Genomic DNA, 16,541 nt, shown 5'->3' with positions numbered 1-16,541 from the left:
TGATACAAGGTATGCTAGGATTAATCAAGAAAGTCAGGAAGCCTACATTCTCTTTTTAGTTTAATGTCAACTGACTTTGGAATAAAAATTAAGAATAAACAATTCTGAATTATTTAACACAAGAATATCATACTGGCTACTCATGATAATATGGGAATGGCACAACTCAGGGACCTTATCAATACATCAAGGAACTTGGATCTAGTCAGTTCTACGAGTCACTGGTGAACCCGGGACAGCTTTCACTGGTGAACCCGGGACAGCCCAGCGATGCCCAAGAAGGGAGGCCTGGGCTGGAGACCAGGAAGTCTCCAAAGTACAAACAATGAGCATTTGCATTTGGATGCATGGGCCTTAGCTCAGAGCGATCATTTATCAGCTAACATCTGTCCCTTCATTTACCAACTGCTTTAATATAGTTTACAGGAAAACTGTTAGGAGTCAGCCCACAGTATAGACTGAAAAACAAAAATATATAAGTAAATAAACTAACAAAACCTTCCAGTGAAGCCATCCTTCCCTTACACCAACAGATTGGAGTACAGAAGTAAACCACTTCTGCAGGACCAGTGAGAGCTCTTAAAGATGGAGAAGAAACTCACAGGATTAAGCATTTTTCTGTTTTAGACATGCCAATAATAAGATCCAGAAATACGCAGCACATTGAAATCACCTGACAAGTGGGGAGCTGACAATGTTCCAATAATTAAGCTTCAAAGTAATTTATTTCATATACAATAACAGATGCTACTCTGAAACAGCAAACAAACAAGGAAAATGTGATGTGGAAATGTGCTAAGACAGGTCCCAGCTACACAGTCACAGAGTAAATGTGCACAGCAGTCAGAAACTATTACACGTGTTCACATGGGGGATGACCTTGGTACAGATTGTACACACTGCCCAGGGAGGCCAGAAGGTCACATCAGAACCTCTGGAGCTGGAGTTAAGGTGGTTGTGATCTGCCCAAAGTCAGGATGAGAGCGAACCCAGGTCCTCTGGAAGCCACAGCATGCACTCTTAATGGCCAAAGCCCCAGATTTGTTTTGAATGGTGGTCTGTCATGATCTGCATGACCTCTGCCCCTGAACAACCTCAACCATTGCTCTAACAATGGAAAAAGGAAACAATAAGTGGCTTCATGCAGGAATACACTACCTTTCAACCCTCCCAGGACGCTGAGTTGTCACTCTCTCACCTGCAACTGGTCGTTACAAACCAGTTGTGAACTTGTGCATTTACTTTGGGAATACATTTCATGCAATCATAAGAATTTCATATCAAATAATGTAACTGGAAAGTCATTCAACAACTTTTTATTTTTAATTTGGGAGCTGGGGGTGATGCTCAGTGTATACTTCTTGCCTTGAGTGTGCAGGGTCTGGGTTTATTCTCCAGCACCCACACAAGCACAGGAAAGATTCTTACGTGGTCACATAATGGCACCGTGCCTTGTGAAATGGGAGAAATAATCTCAAAAACCTGACTTTACTGAGAGTATGTACACACTTCAGTCCATTTTTTATAGTTAAGAAGCCAATTAGATCTCTGTTCATGCCTTAAATATTTGAGATAGGGCAAAAGCAAGCCAAAAGGAGAGTGTTATCTAGATTCTTCTCCAAATGCTCACTGAAAAGCAAGTGTGGCAAGTTCTACAGTGGCCATCACAGTTAAATTATGGGGTGGGAGGTAGCAAACCGTTTTGGGGGAAGCAGGGTCTCACTGTAGCTCTGGCTGGTCTAGATCTCCCTATGTCAACCAGGCTGATTCCACAATCACTGAGCTCCTCCTGCCTCTGCCTCCCAGGGGCTGGGATTAAAGCTGTGCACCACCACGCCAAGCTGCACATACTTTTCTATAAGGGAAAACAACATATAGTATTATAACACTTTGTAGGCCGACATGATTTCTGTTCCACCTTCTGGTCTTTCCAGCAGAAAAGGACCCTCAAAAACCACAAAAATGAGAAGGCATGACTATTTTTAAATAATGCCAATTTATAAAAACTAATAGTAGTCTGCAAAACCCTGGCATCTATTCTGATTTTCAAATAGCCAAGGATGGTCCATGTAACTTCAAAGGCTACAAAAAATTTCTAAGAATAGTATTTATTCTTAAATAATAAGAGGTAATCGATTATACCAGAAAGAATAGTGAACTAGGAAGTTCATTAAGCTTCCTGGTTTTTTTTTTTTTTAAGTCATTTGATTTCCTTGTGTCCATTTGGTTGTTCTCTCTTTTGAGATTTTAAGTTCTCATTTTCAGAAACTGTATTATCACTCTAATAGTATCCTAGGAGACAGAAACTTCTCAATACTAGTAAAGAAAAAAAGCACAAATAAGTGATGCTTATTTCAGGAATGAAAGACTGATCAACATTACAAGAACCTGTAGTGAATACTTTACTATCAGAGAAGGCATGAATCAAAAATTCCATTTTATATTCATTCACATAGAACTGTATATCAAAAGAGTATAATGGCCTTCAGTGTTGGAAATCAATTTTTTTTTGTTTTAAGTACTTTAATTCAACTGTGTAATTATAATAATAGTACTGACATCGACAGGTCTGAGGACACAGTGTCTCTCCAGAAATAAATAGCTTAGTCAGCAGGAAAAATGTAAGGGCTCACAGAAGAAGCCTGAGCATCCTCACTGTCTTAGTTAGGGTTTTGCAGGAAATCAATTATATTCGTAATAGTCAACCATTTATTTTTCACTTAACAGAAATGTAGTTATAACCCAACTATATTTTATTTATATTAACTTGGGAGACTTAAATTTCTATGACACTAAATCATACTGTCTCCCAGGACTCTCCATGCAGCACTCTAAGTGAAATTTCCTAAATTACCTACCAAAAAAGAACATACGCTTTACTTTTTCTTTTTTTTTTTTTTGAAGATTTATTTCTTTATTTCTTTATTTATTATATGTAAGTACTCTATAGCTGTCCCCAGACACATCAGAAGAGGGCATCAGATCTCATTACAGATGGTTGTGAGCTGCCATGTGGTTGCTGGGATTTGAACTCAGGACTCTGGAAGATCAGTCAGTGCTCTTAACCGCTGAGCCATCTCTCTAAGCCCAACATATGCTTTTCATAGTGATTTAGTCTCTTTTCCCAATTTAAATTCTATGAATATAATGTCACACTAAATCACATATATCCTTTATGTAGCTAACCTTTACAGATTATCAATACTATGAATTTTAAGTTTTTCTTGCAGATCGAATGCACATATAATTATATAACCTAAGTAAAAACACATTTCTCCTCTTTTTTATGAATATTTACATCTAATTTTTATCATATTATTACCTTGAAACTACAAAATGTTACATAAATTATCTCATTTCTGATTTGAAGAGGAATAACTTACAAGTTCTGCATTTAAAATTCTTAAATTTTGTAATAAATATTTAAGCACATTTAGGGACTTTCCCTCCATTTAAAAGTTTTGTAAGAAGTGGCTGTAGTGGTTTGAATATCCTTGGCCCAAGGTAAGTGGCACTCTTAGGAGGTATGGCCTTGTTGGAGTAGGTGTGTTTTTGTTGGAGCAAGTGTGTCATTGTGGGGTGGACTTTTAAGGTCCTATACTCAAGTCTCACCCAGTGTAGAAGAGAGCCCCCTCCTGACTGCCTTAAGAAGATGGTCTTTCCTGGTTGCCCCATGTCTGCCCGCATGCTGCCATGCTTCCCGCCATGCTGACAACGGACTGAATCTGAGACTGTAAGCCAGCCCCAATTAAATGTTGTCCTTTAAGGACACCTTGTCCTGGTGTCTCTTCACAGCAATGAAATCCTAACAAAGATAGTTGCTGGGTATTTTTTTCCTTGTTCATTCTTTATTCTCTTCAATTTTCAGTATTTTGAAAATCCAGTATGTACGTGTGTATATTATGTATGTATGTATGTATGTATGTATGTATGTATGTATGTATGTATGTATGTTTATATGTGTGTGCTTTAAGATTTTGAATGATGATTATGTTACATCCATAGAACAAAGTGGTGTGTGTGTCTCAATTTTTAATGTGGTCTGGAATAGTTTGAATACTAACCCCTGAAAAACAGCTAGGATTCAAATCAGAAGGTTCCCTCTGGAAAGAAAGATTCTCTAAACTATTTAGAAATGTCTTCAGTAGGTAAGTCTTCTCAATTGTCTCCTCTAGCTGTCTAAGCATACTGTCAGCATTATATATATTCTACCATTTTACAATTCTTCCTCTTTTCTCCTTCATGTTTGTCTGGTCTTTTGTTCCTTCAAAGACTTCTTCTCTAAGACTCGTGAAGAGCCCATCCTTTCATTGTCACTGACTGGACGCAGACTGTGGAAACTATTAGTATTAGCTTTTAAAGGTTTGCTTTGTACTCAAGAACACAAATACTTTTCATGAATATCTACCTAGAAAATTTTTCTGAGTACCTTTAGAGTGTGTGTGTGCATGTGTGCATGTATGTGCTTTAACTTCCTCTTTGGATGCCATGCTGTTTCATCTTCTGCTTTGCTATGATGCATCTTATTCTTCTAGGTCCAGATCAGCTGCCTTACACAAAGCCTTCCTGACACTTCTAGTCCACACTGCATACTCCTGACAAAGGAGTAGTTAAGTATGACAAACCTTGGCCTAACTGTGCTCTATTTTACTTTGACATGTTTTGTCTCCCCACCTAAGGCACACATCTTTAGAAGAGGTCTGCATGTAACACGCAGCTTCTGTAATTCCACAAAATGTTCCCAATTCTAGTCAGATAGAAGGTAAAGCAAGAGAAAAAGAACAGACATCATATGCCCTATCAGTTACAGAAGCAAACAAACAGAAAGCAAGACAAAGTCAAAGAAAAAAAATAATCTTCCATTGAAGAATAAAATAATGGATTCCTCTTTGTGGCTTCATAATTTAATCAAAAAATATTTGATAACCTCTTATACATACATTATCAGCTAGTATATAGTAAGGGGGTGTCGGTGGTATAGGAAACCTTCTGGTGTAGCTGTTTCCCTATCAAAAGTAGTTACACCAGAAGGGCGCGCCCCTTCCGCTCTGGGCTGACAATACAAATCATGTCAGACTAGAAAGCCAGGCTCCCCAGTGGGAAGAAATGCAGTCTCCATCAAAGTTATGAAAAAGCCCAGATGCTAGCATTCATGTTCAGAGCATGCTGGCTAGCAGGGTTTGGGCTCTAGAAGCTATCCTTTTTACAAAAAGAAAAAAAATCACTATTTTTTTCTTAGTTTAGAAAACTTTCTGCTTTGTTTGTGTGTTCTTTTATGTGTTGCTGATTTTCATTTCCAACAACAGTTTGGGTTGTGTTTGAGTCACAGGAACATATAAATACAAGCCTTTTGGAGACAAGGTCTCTGAATAGTAATAAAGCTAAGATACTGTATTAAAGTGGGACCTAAACTGATGACTAGTACAATTCAAGGCCACATGACTAAACAGGCACAAGTAGACATGACGCAGAAATATTGTCTGACAATGGAAACAGACTGAAGAGACAGCTGCAAGGTAGTGGATGTCAGCAAGCATCAAAAACTAAGAGATAGTTCTTCCTGAAATCTTCAGAAAAGATTCTTTCCAACACTCTGGCCTCCAGAAAAGTAAAATCAGGGATTTCTAATGTTTTAAACCTCTAGTGGCACTTTGCTCTTGGCTCACAACTGCTTCATCCATCAGACCACAGCAGACATCAATACAAATGTATTTCAGGAAAGGAAGGCAACAGACCTGGCAGAAAGGAGGATATTAAAAAGGGATGCCCATGTCTTTCAACTTGACTATCATACTATATATATGCATACATACAAACACATTAAATACAACTCAAAGAAATAGAAATTTCCCAAGAATCTCATGATGGAAGAACAGAGGGAAACTTGTCTCCTGGAAAGAGATTCCACATAGTTGTAAAGATCTTTCAGATTACAGAATGAGACTAAAGTCCAGACAAGGACAGGTGACCCATGATGGTAGTGGTCACATATCCTGACCTGAACTGCTTAGATGGTCAAATCCTAGGTCCTCTATTTTAACTTTAGTCTCACTTTAGGACAGAGAAGACGGATGGAGGGGTCACTACATCTCTCTTCCCAATGTGGCCACACTGAAGAAGTCTTTTGCTTCCACTTTTAATTTGCTTCTTTCAATTGGCTTTTAATTGCTGAAGATGGGTGACCAGACTCAACTTGAGGTACAGGTTGTGACTCCCAAGTTCAATAATCTGTATATGTCACAGACACACACACACACAGTATAGAGGAATCAAGGAAACCAAGGAGGGAGAGATATAAGCACCACAGCGTATGTGATTAGATAGTATAGAGGCTGGGGCTGATTGTCCACAAAAGGTGCTGCAAAAAGTCTAAAACGTACAAAGAATAACCTCATCTCTCAGTTTCTATCACAGACTAAGTCCTAAGTAGTTAATGTATAGACACTCATTCACAACAGAATTATTTTTGAAATAATTTTTAAAATGTTCCAGGGAGGGGCTGAGGAGATGGCTCAGTGGTTAGGAGCACTGACTGCTCTTCCAGAGTCCTGAGTTCAATTCCCAGCAACCACAAGGTGGCTCACAACCATCTGTAATGGGATCTGATGTCCTCTTCTGATGTGTCTGAAGATAGCTACAGTGTACTCATATATGTGAAATAAACAAATAATCTTTATAAAAAATGCTGCAGGGAAAAAAGCTGTGCTAGGACACTGGTGGCCAACAAAATTGCAACCCAGGAAGCTGTCCTCGCTATTATCTCCCAAGCCCATACACACATGGCTTCTCTTGGCCACAAGGACTTTGCAGAGGTGATTTTCCTGAACTCTGGCAGAGCCAATGTTACCACATAAGTCCTCAGAAGTAAGACAAAGGGTCAGTAAAGGACATATAACAACTGAAGCAAGGCGTCAGGTTCAGAGGAGACAAATTATGACAGTGAGGGTGGAGAAAGGGAGAGAAGCTAGGGGGAAAGAAAGGCAAAGAAATGGATGCTTCTCTCCAGCTCTTAGGACTTGCAGTGCCTCTGAAGTGTCTCTTCACTTTGGTACAGTGAAAACCATGTCAACTTCTGACCTCCAAGAATGGACAATAGTACATTTTTGTTTTAAACCATGAAGTGGGCTGCAGATATGGCTCAGTCAGTAGAGTGTTTGCCTAGCACACACAAAGCCCTGAATATGATCCCACCCCGACATAAAACTGGGTATACATCCATAATCCCAGCAGTAGAGTAGAAAATCAGTAATTGCTCAAGGCTATCCTTAGCTACATATGGAATTCAAAAGTAATCTGAGCTATACAAGACCCTGTCTCAAAAAAAAAAAAAATAAAAAAATAAAAATCAACCAACCAACCCTTACAAACATATAGCAAACCCACTAAAAAAATTGTGGTAATTTTTTACAATAGTATCAGAAACAACCCCAATTATGATGCTCACTTCTCTTATGACTAAATTCCAGTGGCATTTTCTTGGTTCATGAAACAACCTTCAAATGTTTATGCAAATTCTGACTCTACTCCTTTAAGAGGCCTAACTTACCTTTTTTGTAGGCTCCACTCAGTGGCTCTTCATAAAGAGAAACAACAGAAATAATGGTGCACAGACATTCTGAGACTAGGTCACAAGCGCTTTCCTTTCCCTCCTGCTGTGTTCTCAGGGAAAGCCAGCTGCTGTGTCAGGAAGACATTCAAGCAGCCCCACGGAGATCCACAAAACAAGCTACTGAGACTGCTTGCCAAGAGCCACTAGGAAGCTGAGGCTGTATGAGTGAGCCATCTTGGAATTAGCCTCAGTTCTAGTCAAGACCTGATGAATGTCAAGATGAGCAAAATCTTGACTGAAGCTTCCTGAGAAATCTGAGGTTTTTCACACAAACAAGATGCTCCTGCTTCACAGAAACAATAACATGCTTATAATTTAAGCACAATGTCATTTCAAGCCATTAGGTGTTAGTGTGATTTGTAATCTAGTAACATAACTAAGACAACCAGTGAGTAGTTGTGATCAAGTGTACTCCACCATTGCAGTTTGAGGTAAGAAGGGTTTAGAAAAAGGGACCCTACAGCCTCCACTAGAGTAATAATGAATACAGGATGCTAAACAGGAATTAGCAGCACAAAATCAGTGGACAGAAAGTAAAGTGGACAGGTCTTTCAAAATGGCAGTGAGTTAAAACATACCAGCTAGAATGGTAGCACACATAGGGCAAAGACAACAGCTCTCAGAACACACATGATCACACTGATACTCTGAAGGTAGATGGATAAAAAACACTTTGTATGCACATGACAATATCCCTGAGCCTTCAAAAGGAATGAAGCTAAAACGTAAGCGACTAAAGAATGGTCTAACCTGAATGATATAAGAAGACATGCTAAATGAATAGAGCCAGTCACCAGAGGTCAAACATATGAATCTTTTTATAAGAAGTTCCTTCAACAGGTAAATTCACAAAGGTATACAGTAGTGAGCTGGCTGCTAGATGTCAAAGGGCGAAGGAAGCTGGGCTTAATGTTCTCAAAAGTTTCCACAAGAAGAAGAAACTCTGAAGATGATGACAGCTATGGATGCACAATGCATTCAACACCACAGAACTGTACACTTGGATGCTCCTGGACCCCCCACAGAGGCTCGTGCAGCATGAAGGATGTGGGATTTGATCTCCAGCACTGCAAAGCCAAGACACACTCTTTGAAGGAAGACTTGAAAAAGTAAAAATACAGAGGAGAAAGCGTTCTCTATATAACATACCTCAAAGAACAATCTACCATTTTCCTGCAATTCAGGAAATACTTCAGATAATATAAACCTTTTTAAAAAGGTGCCCAGGGCTAGCCAAAGCTACCAGTGTCCAACTGCATTCAATTTTAGCTTACTCTGAGTCACGTAAGAGTTCATTCCCATGTTTCATTTGGTCCGTTCTGGGGTTTGGCATGTGGCTGGCAGGCTGATAAATATGTACTGAGTATGCTTCCTCAAATGTTACTGTCATTCTAAATCAAGTGCTATCACATTTCAGGTGCTTGTGTAGACAGATTTCACTTGGACTCGTCCTAACAATGTGAAGTGAGATTAGAGCTACAAAGCATTTAAAACTGTAATACTAGCTATATTACATAAAATCAGTAAAGCAGAAAAACAGTAAAAAAAATCTACATTGTAATCAATGCAAACAAAATCATGAATAGCTTTGATATAGTTCAGAAAACATACTTTTGGATAATTTATGACTTTCTAAATAGGTCACATAATTCTAGATATAGTAATTAACAATAAATAATTTTAAAGACCATGAAAGCTCAGTGAAATACTGAATGTTATACTAAATGAGTGGGTTTTTTCTTAATTTAGTCTATTTCACTTCAAGATGCTGTAATCTAATACTGCAGCAATGTTTAGAAGATTGATTTTAAATGTGCTAATTAATGGGACTGTCAAGATGGTTCATGGGTAATGGTGCCTGCCATCAAGCCTGATAAACTGAGTTTGATCCTTGGAACCACATGGTAGGAGAGAACCAAGTCCTGTAGGTTGTCATGTGACCCCCACACACAATAAATAAATCAGTAAATAAGTAAATGTAATTTAAGCTATAAAATCTTTTATAAAGCACTCAGTTAAAAATTCACAAGGCAGTGGTGGTGCAAGTCTTTAATCCCAGCACTTGAGAGGCAGAGGCAGGAGGACCTCTGTGAGTTCTAGGCCAGCCTAGTCAACAGAGTGAGTTCCAGGACAGCCAGGGCTACACAGAGAAACCCTGTCTTAAAAAACAAAACAAACATTCAAAGTCATATATTCGGGAGTCATGGTCCACATAAATGATACTGCTTTACAAATCAGTTGTCATATACTATTTTGTATGCTCTACCCTGAGATGCTAATAGTAATTTTATAGAAGTAAAATGAAAGACTTAAGTGCTTATCCTTACAGAATAGATGACCTTGGATAATGTCACATACCTGAGTAAAAGAAATGGGAAACATAAAATGAAAATAATGCTAATTCACTAGTTAATTACATGAGACAATATCTGTGAAAATGAGAATTTTATAAACTGAAAACTACACGGAGATTCTGGGGACTGAATAGTGTTAGCTATTAATTCACTTGTCAGCTCTGTGTGCTATCTTTACACCTAACTATGGTTTCTATCAGATTCAAAAGCTACCCTAAGTACTTTTAATCCCGACATCCACAATCACATAACATTAAAACATAAAACAAAAAAAAAAAAAAATAGGAATAAAGTTAGGCCTGACATACTGGTATAGTCTTTTAATCACTATAAGGCTCACTTAGAAGGTTGAGGCAGGAGGACCTGAAGTTTGAATTTGCTCTGGGGTACATAAGTAAGTTGGAAGTAAGTCTGACCTACATAATGAGACTGTCTTAAAACAGCAATAAAGAGCAAAGATGAATAAACTGCTCTAACTTGTCAATGAAAATTTTGTCATATTATTTACTCATGTAATAATTCTTTATTATTTTGAAAACTACTGAGACAAAATTGGCAATTCTCTTAAGATAACCACATAAGCAGTATTAAAGTCTTGAACACTGCTCCATAAAGCCACTGCTAGTGTAGTTCGGGCGTCAGGAGTGCAGGAGGTTGCCACAGACATGCACAAAATGAGGCAAAGACTCGATCTGCAGATGGACACTTTTAAACATCTAAGTAAAGATACAATTCAATGTCATTAAAACACTTTATACTGAGTATATTTTATGGATACTCACTAAATTGATGTACATCTAAAGATTTTATTAAATTAAATCTTAAAATGACAAAAGAGAAATACAAATTTACTTAATAAATATAGGTTTCAAGTATCAGGCCTATAAAAATTTATTGCCCACAATTTTTCACAAGTAATTTACATTCTAAAGTGATTTGATCTCCAATGATCTAATTAACAGCATAAAAGCTAGACTAACAAAGGGAAAGATCCTGTTCCATACATAATGCATTAAGATTTCCAGCAGGATTTATGTTAAATCAAACCATCTGGCATCTATCTTGTGATATAAAATCAAAGCGTTTGATACATTTTACTGCCAAAACATCCATAATCTGATATATTTCCTACTTTAAAGTGCAAAATAATGTGTTTCCTCCTATCTGGGGTGAAGCTATGGGCTGGCGTCTTGTACAGTCTGCAACTGAGCGTTTTATTTGCTCAGGGGCACTTACTCCTCTGCAGTTGTCTACAGCAAAGCCCTGCTGCAGTCACCACAGAAAGCTTCCACCACTGCATTCTGGAGCTAACAAAGACACTGGCATCCCTTTGCCGCCCTATTCTCAGTGAGTCCACTTATATGTTGTACAAAAGCAGGCTCATTGCTACTGAAGAAAATTTCGCCAGTCAACCAAATGATCACTTGGGATCCGCAGTGCACGTCCTTTCTTCCTCCCATCCTTGGTAGCCCTTCCCGATAGATTCCACATGAGCCATCAGCTGTGGCTTTGAATGCCCACTCTTGGCTACCACTGCCTGTGTGTCCTTGTGACCAAGGAGGAAAAGCAGTCTTTCAAAGGGCTAAGGCTTTCGCTCCTCGCCATGAATATGCTCCATTCTTTGTTGTCCTCTACTCGTTTCCTTAGATACTGTTATTCCACTCCACTGTCAACAGGCATTATAAAAAACAAAACGGCTTTCTCCCCAGCCTTCCCTTACCACCCCTCCCCCTTTCTTCCTCTTCTGTCAAAATCTCAGGATCAGAAGCACAGGAAATCTATCTCCTGTGCTGCAGTGGGGGGTGGGGGAGAGGAGTGGGACGACGCCCCTGCCTCCTAGGCTTGGCATGTGGAAGCAGAGCCTGTGCCAAAGGAAGGTCACCGGTTTAAGGCAGTCCATGGGAAAACCACCTCCTCCCTCTCCCCTGTAGCAAACCTGGCCATCACAGCCCAGCACCTACCCCATTTTCGAGCCCGGCAGCACCTCCATTCTGTCTCCAGTGACACCCCGGCAGGCTGCGCCAATACAGCCACATGTCGGTCACGTGTGCCTACGCCCAGCCAATCCGCAGGTTTCTGACTGGAATGGGGAGCGCCCTGGTCAGCATCCAGCGGATTACACAGCTGCTTCACGCTTCTGACCGTGCTTCACGGCAGGGTAGAGACCCACCCCACTCCTCCACCGCACTGTCCAGTGGTACACTGAGCCTCCTGTGCACCTTCAAACCCCCACCTCAGCAAACCCAGAGAGCCTGATGTTAACTGACGCTCATAACCAGGAGGAGCTCGGCAGGGTGGAAAGCCCCGCACAGGATGCAGGATACTGACGGTGGGAGGGGCAGTAAATAGATTTCATTCCCATAATTCACATGCAGCAGAGAAACAGAATTCTAGTCCGTGAATTACAACTATTAACTTCACATTGAAAATTATAAACTTATTCGGCAAAATAACTCCAATTACAACTGTATTTAGGACAGTTCCCAGAAAAGCCATGATGACAGAACAGAGTGACTTGTGCCTGACTCAGAGTCCCCGCCTGGACAGAATGTTTTGGCTCCTCCCACCCTCTACCTAGTCACTTGACCTCTTAGTGATTAGACTTCTTCTATAAAATGAGAATAAGCAGAAAACCGGAGTTGGTATATGCAGAGCATATGTAAAGCCCGCCCAGGCATACAGTACACGCTGGTAATTACTACCGACCGATCCTATTGCATACTTACATTTCATTTACTGATCTAGCTTAAGTTTGATTTATGCTCGGCGTAAAAGCGGACATTTTTAAAAAACTGATTTCTGAGACAGTGTCTCATGCATCCAGGGCCAAGAAAGACCTTGGATTTCTGCCTCTGTGAGTAGTAGGGTTAAAGGTGTATGCTGCCTCCTTGAGTTGGTATTAGTTAATTAAAGGTATTAATTGGTATTTGTAAAAGGTATATGCTACCACTCATAGTTTATGAGGAGCTAGAAATTGAACCCAGGTCTTCTTATATGTTAAGCAAGCAATCTACCAAATAAGCTATATTTCTGCCCTAGCCCCTATCCACTTAAGTTGGAAAAATAAACTAAACTTTAGAGTTTTAAATGAAGTATATTCACTATAACTTCTTGTATTTCCTCAAATATGACAAGAAGCTGCTAAGTAGCATTTATGAGGCAATTCCACTTTATAAAACATTACAGTGGTAGAAAAACGAGGGGCTGGAGGAGCATGGCGGTGAAGAACCACACTGCTCTTTCAACACTGAAGTTTAATATGCCTCTAACTCCAGATCCCGGGGAATCTGACTCCCTCTTCTGGCTTCAACTGACAATTCACTTGTGCAAAAACCACACATAAATACACAAATAGAATTAAAAATTATATCTTAAAAAATAAAACACAACAAAAATCGAGCTATTCTTTTGAAGTTGAGGTTGTAGGGAATATGTTTTTTTTTTTTTTTCTGTGTGTTTTGGGTCTTTTTCTTCTATACATCTTCTTTTATATCAGTTACACTGAACATTTCTTCCATCAAAGTGAGGACTTCCACACTGACCACACCCTAACTATAATTAGAATTATACACTAAAATCTTAACATATTTAGAAAAACAGTCATACTGAACAAAGGAAACATGTGAATCGACTTGACTGTATCCTAAATGCCTTTCATGAAAAGGCTCGGCTCTACAGACTTTTAAGATCTTGTAACTGGAAGTGCCCCACTCACTCTGTAGGACTCATTGTACGGTCATCATCTATGACACATTCACAAGTTCTCATACACGACTGACTTGCAAAATCAAGAATTTACTTTAAAAACTCCTCAAAATAATTTCCTAATAGTCTATAAAACAGTTAAGCCTAATACTTTGAGTAAGTTATAAGTAACTTAGACTTTAAGAAATCAGTTGATAGTCAAAACTTGTCTACATTTTTACTACATGCACTAGTAATGGTCAGTGATCCAGTGACCAAGGAGTGCTGGAGAACGAACCTACGGCCTCCCACACGGCTCATCTCAAAGGAGCTATGATCGTTGTATGCTCCTGAACCACTATGGACCAAGTACAAGAAGCACAAAGACTTTTCATAGTGTAATCATGTGGCCAACTGGAATATTTTAAATAACCTCAATTATCCAATAAAAGCCCTTTTAAGCCATCTTCCTTAAGACTGAATTTTATCTTTAAAAATTACTATTTTTTAAAACTCCAATTAACAATTTAAGCAGTGATAATATGTTTTGCTAAGTGTGACATATGTATCAGGTGGTCCATATATAGGAATAGAGCTCCTATATCTATAGTCTATGCTATGATTTGCATTACATATACATGAATTAAAGATAGTATTTGGGGGCTAGAGAGATGTCTCAGCTGTCAAGGTCACTTGATGGTCTATCATGAGGGCTGGGGTCTGGACTGTAGTATTCTCATGTAGCTCACAATGACTTTACTCCAACTTCAAGGAAACCAGATACCATCTTCTGGGCCCACAAGTACCCCCACCTACACATGTGGACATACTCTCACACAAATGGATGGAGTAATAAAAAATAAAGATAACTTATCTAAAATATAATGCTGAAATAAATTTTATATTGAGATTTTTAAGATTTAATTTTTCAGAAATACTTCTAATTTTAAATTATCTGTTCATTTTTATGTTTGTTTTTAATAAGTAGCTTTATTTGTAAATGCAAATAGTAAAGTAAAATTATCTTTGAAAATTTTGAACCTTAAAAAACTTATGACCAAAGTGAGTGGGTGGTACCACACACCTTTAATCCCAGCATTCAGGAGGCAGAGACAGGCAGATCTCTAAATTTGAGCCCAGCCTGGTCTACAAAGCAAGTTCCAAGACAGACAGGAATACACAGAGAAACCCTGTCTCAAAAACAAACAAACACACACACACACCTAACAGACAGATAGGTCTTTTACATATATATTTAATACATACACATAGAGACACACACATACAACCAAATAAGATTTTAGTCTTCAACTGTATATTCTATATTTTATATATCCATCAAATCCAATTTAAGGCTCACAGTTTAGGGGCTAGAGAGATGGCTCAGTGGTTAAAGAATGCTTTTCCAGAGGACCCAAGTTCATTTCCCATATAAGAAAGTTCACACTGTCACTAACTCCATCTCTGGGTGATCCTATGCCCTACTCTGGCCTCCAAAGGCACCCATTAAAACATGGCATGTACACACACACACACACACACACACACACACACACACACACACACAAATAAAAACACATTGTCAGCAGCTGTTTGCCGCTTCTCTAAAGCAGAGAAAAAAAATAGAAAGAAAGTGTGCCTACTAGGCAGTCAAGGTAGGTCAGGGTTTGTTGCAGATTTCCTGGCTTGTAGAGGGACAGAATGAGGAGGAGGTACACTTGAGGCTCAAGGCTAGGGGATGAAGATTCTATTGACCTCCATGGAAGGAACAGCGAGGTTTGGGAGTGAGAACAGATGTCTTATATGTACATTTTGCTTCCCACAGTACTGTGGTAAGTAAGAAGGCTGTGAGAGATACACATGGGGCTGGCATAGCACTGACCTGCAGTCTTCCCATGTCTTACATCTTCTTTCATCTTTCCTATAATCAGCCTCACTCCTCCCTCAGGACTATTCAACTTCATACCAGACCAGTACATAACGTTTTCTTAAAATAAAAAAAAAAAAAAAAAAAAAAAAAAAAAAAAAAAAACTTGACAGTTTTAAGAATTGACAAGAATATTAATTATAGCAATTTATATTTTGGAGTTAGAATCAATGCTCCTTTTTGAGAGGCCAAGCTAACTCTTGCTTTTAATGATAAATTCAACTATCTCTTAACAGAATTCAAACAGAACATATTTCTGCCTACAAAGAGATATATTTTCAGGGTGTATGATGCCCTTTCTGGCTTTTGGCAGCATTAAGCATACACATGATACACAGACACATGTAAGCAAAATACACACATTATTACTAAGATGTTAAACTTTATGACTGTTAATAGGTTGGTTAACTGTACTTTGATACCTTTCCAAGATGATTAGAACATTTATTATAGAAAGTGACAATTACATAATTCATGTGATATTATAAAAGTACAGAGCATTATATATTTTATATACAATGTCAACTAACTTTGGGGCCCAGGGGCTGGGGAGTGAGCCAAGGCCTTGTGTATGATATAGTGTGTCACTGAGTTACCACCTAGGCTATGCACTTTGTATTAACATTCTTAAGAACAACTTTATTTTTAATCACATGTATGTATGCTACGTCTACGTATGAATATGTGTATATGTGCTTACCAAAAAAAAAAAAAAAAAAAACCCCAAAAAACAAAAAGCAAAACTGAGGTACAGCCCAGTAGAAAAGTACTTACCATGAACAAAAGCTTAGATTTAGTCCCCAGTAATCAAACTGACAAAGAACTCTGCTCCCCAAATCAAACGCCTGTCTCTTCACAGGCTCCCTCTTTAGAGGCACTCCTCACCACCACCATTCTACTCAAGCTTCTAGCACACACCGTGGCGTTCTATGTGTACTTAAAGTGTCTGAAATAGAAAAGGTCCTGA

The 16,541-nt window shown here is 38.8% G+C and overlaps 1 protein-coding gene across 4 annotated transcripts in view; it reads right to left on the bottom strand.

The window, feature by feature from the left end:
* Positions 1–16,541, bottom strand: part of APC (APC regulator of WNT signaling pathway) — a gene marked incomplete at its 5' end in the record, with an annotated part of 88,310 nt that overhangs the window by 54,089 nt on the left and 17,680 nt on the right. The window lies entirely within an intron of this gene.

This window comes from Micromys minutus, assembly GCF_963924665.1.
Source record: "Micromys minutus genome assembly, chromosome: 8".
NCBI classification, from domain to species: Eukaryota; Metazoa; Chordata; class Mammalia; order Rodentia; family Muridae; genus Micromys; species Micromys minutus.
The sequence above is the reverse complement of the archived record's forward strand: the minus strand, read 5'-3'. Positions and strand labels throughout refer to the sequence as shown.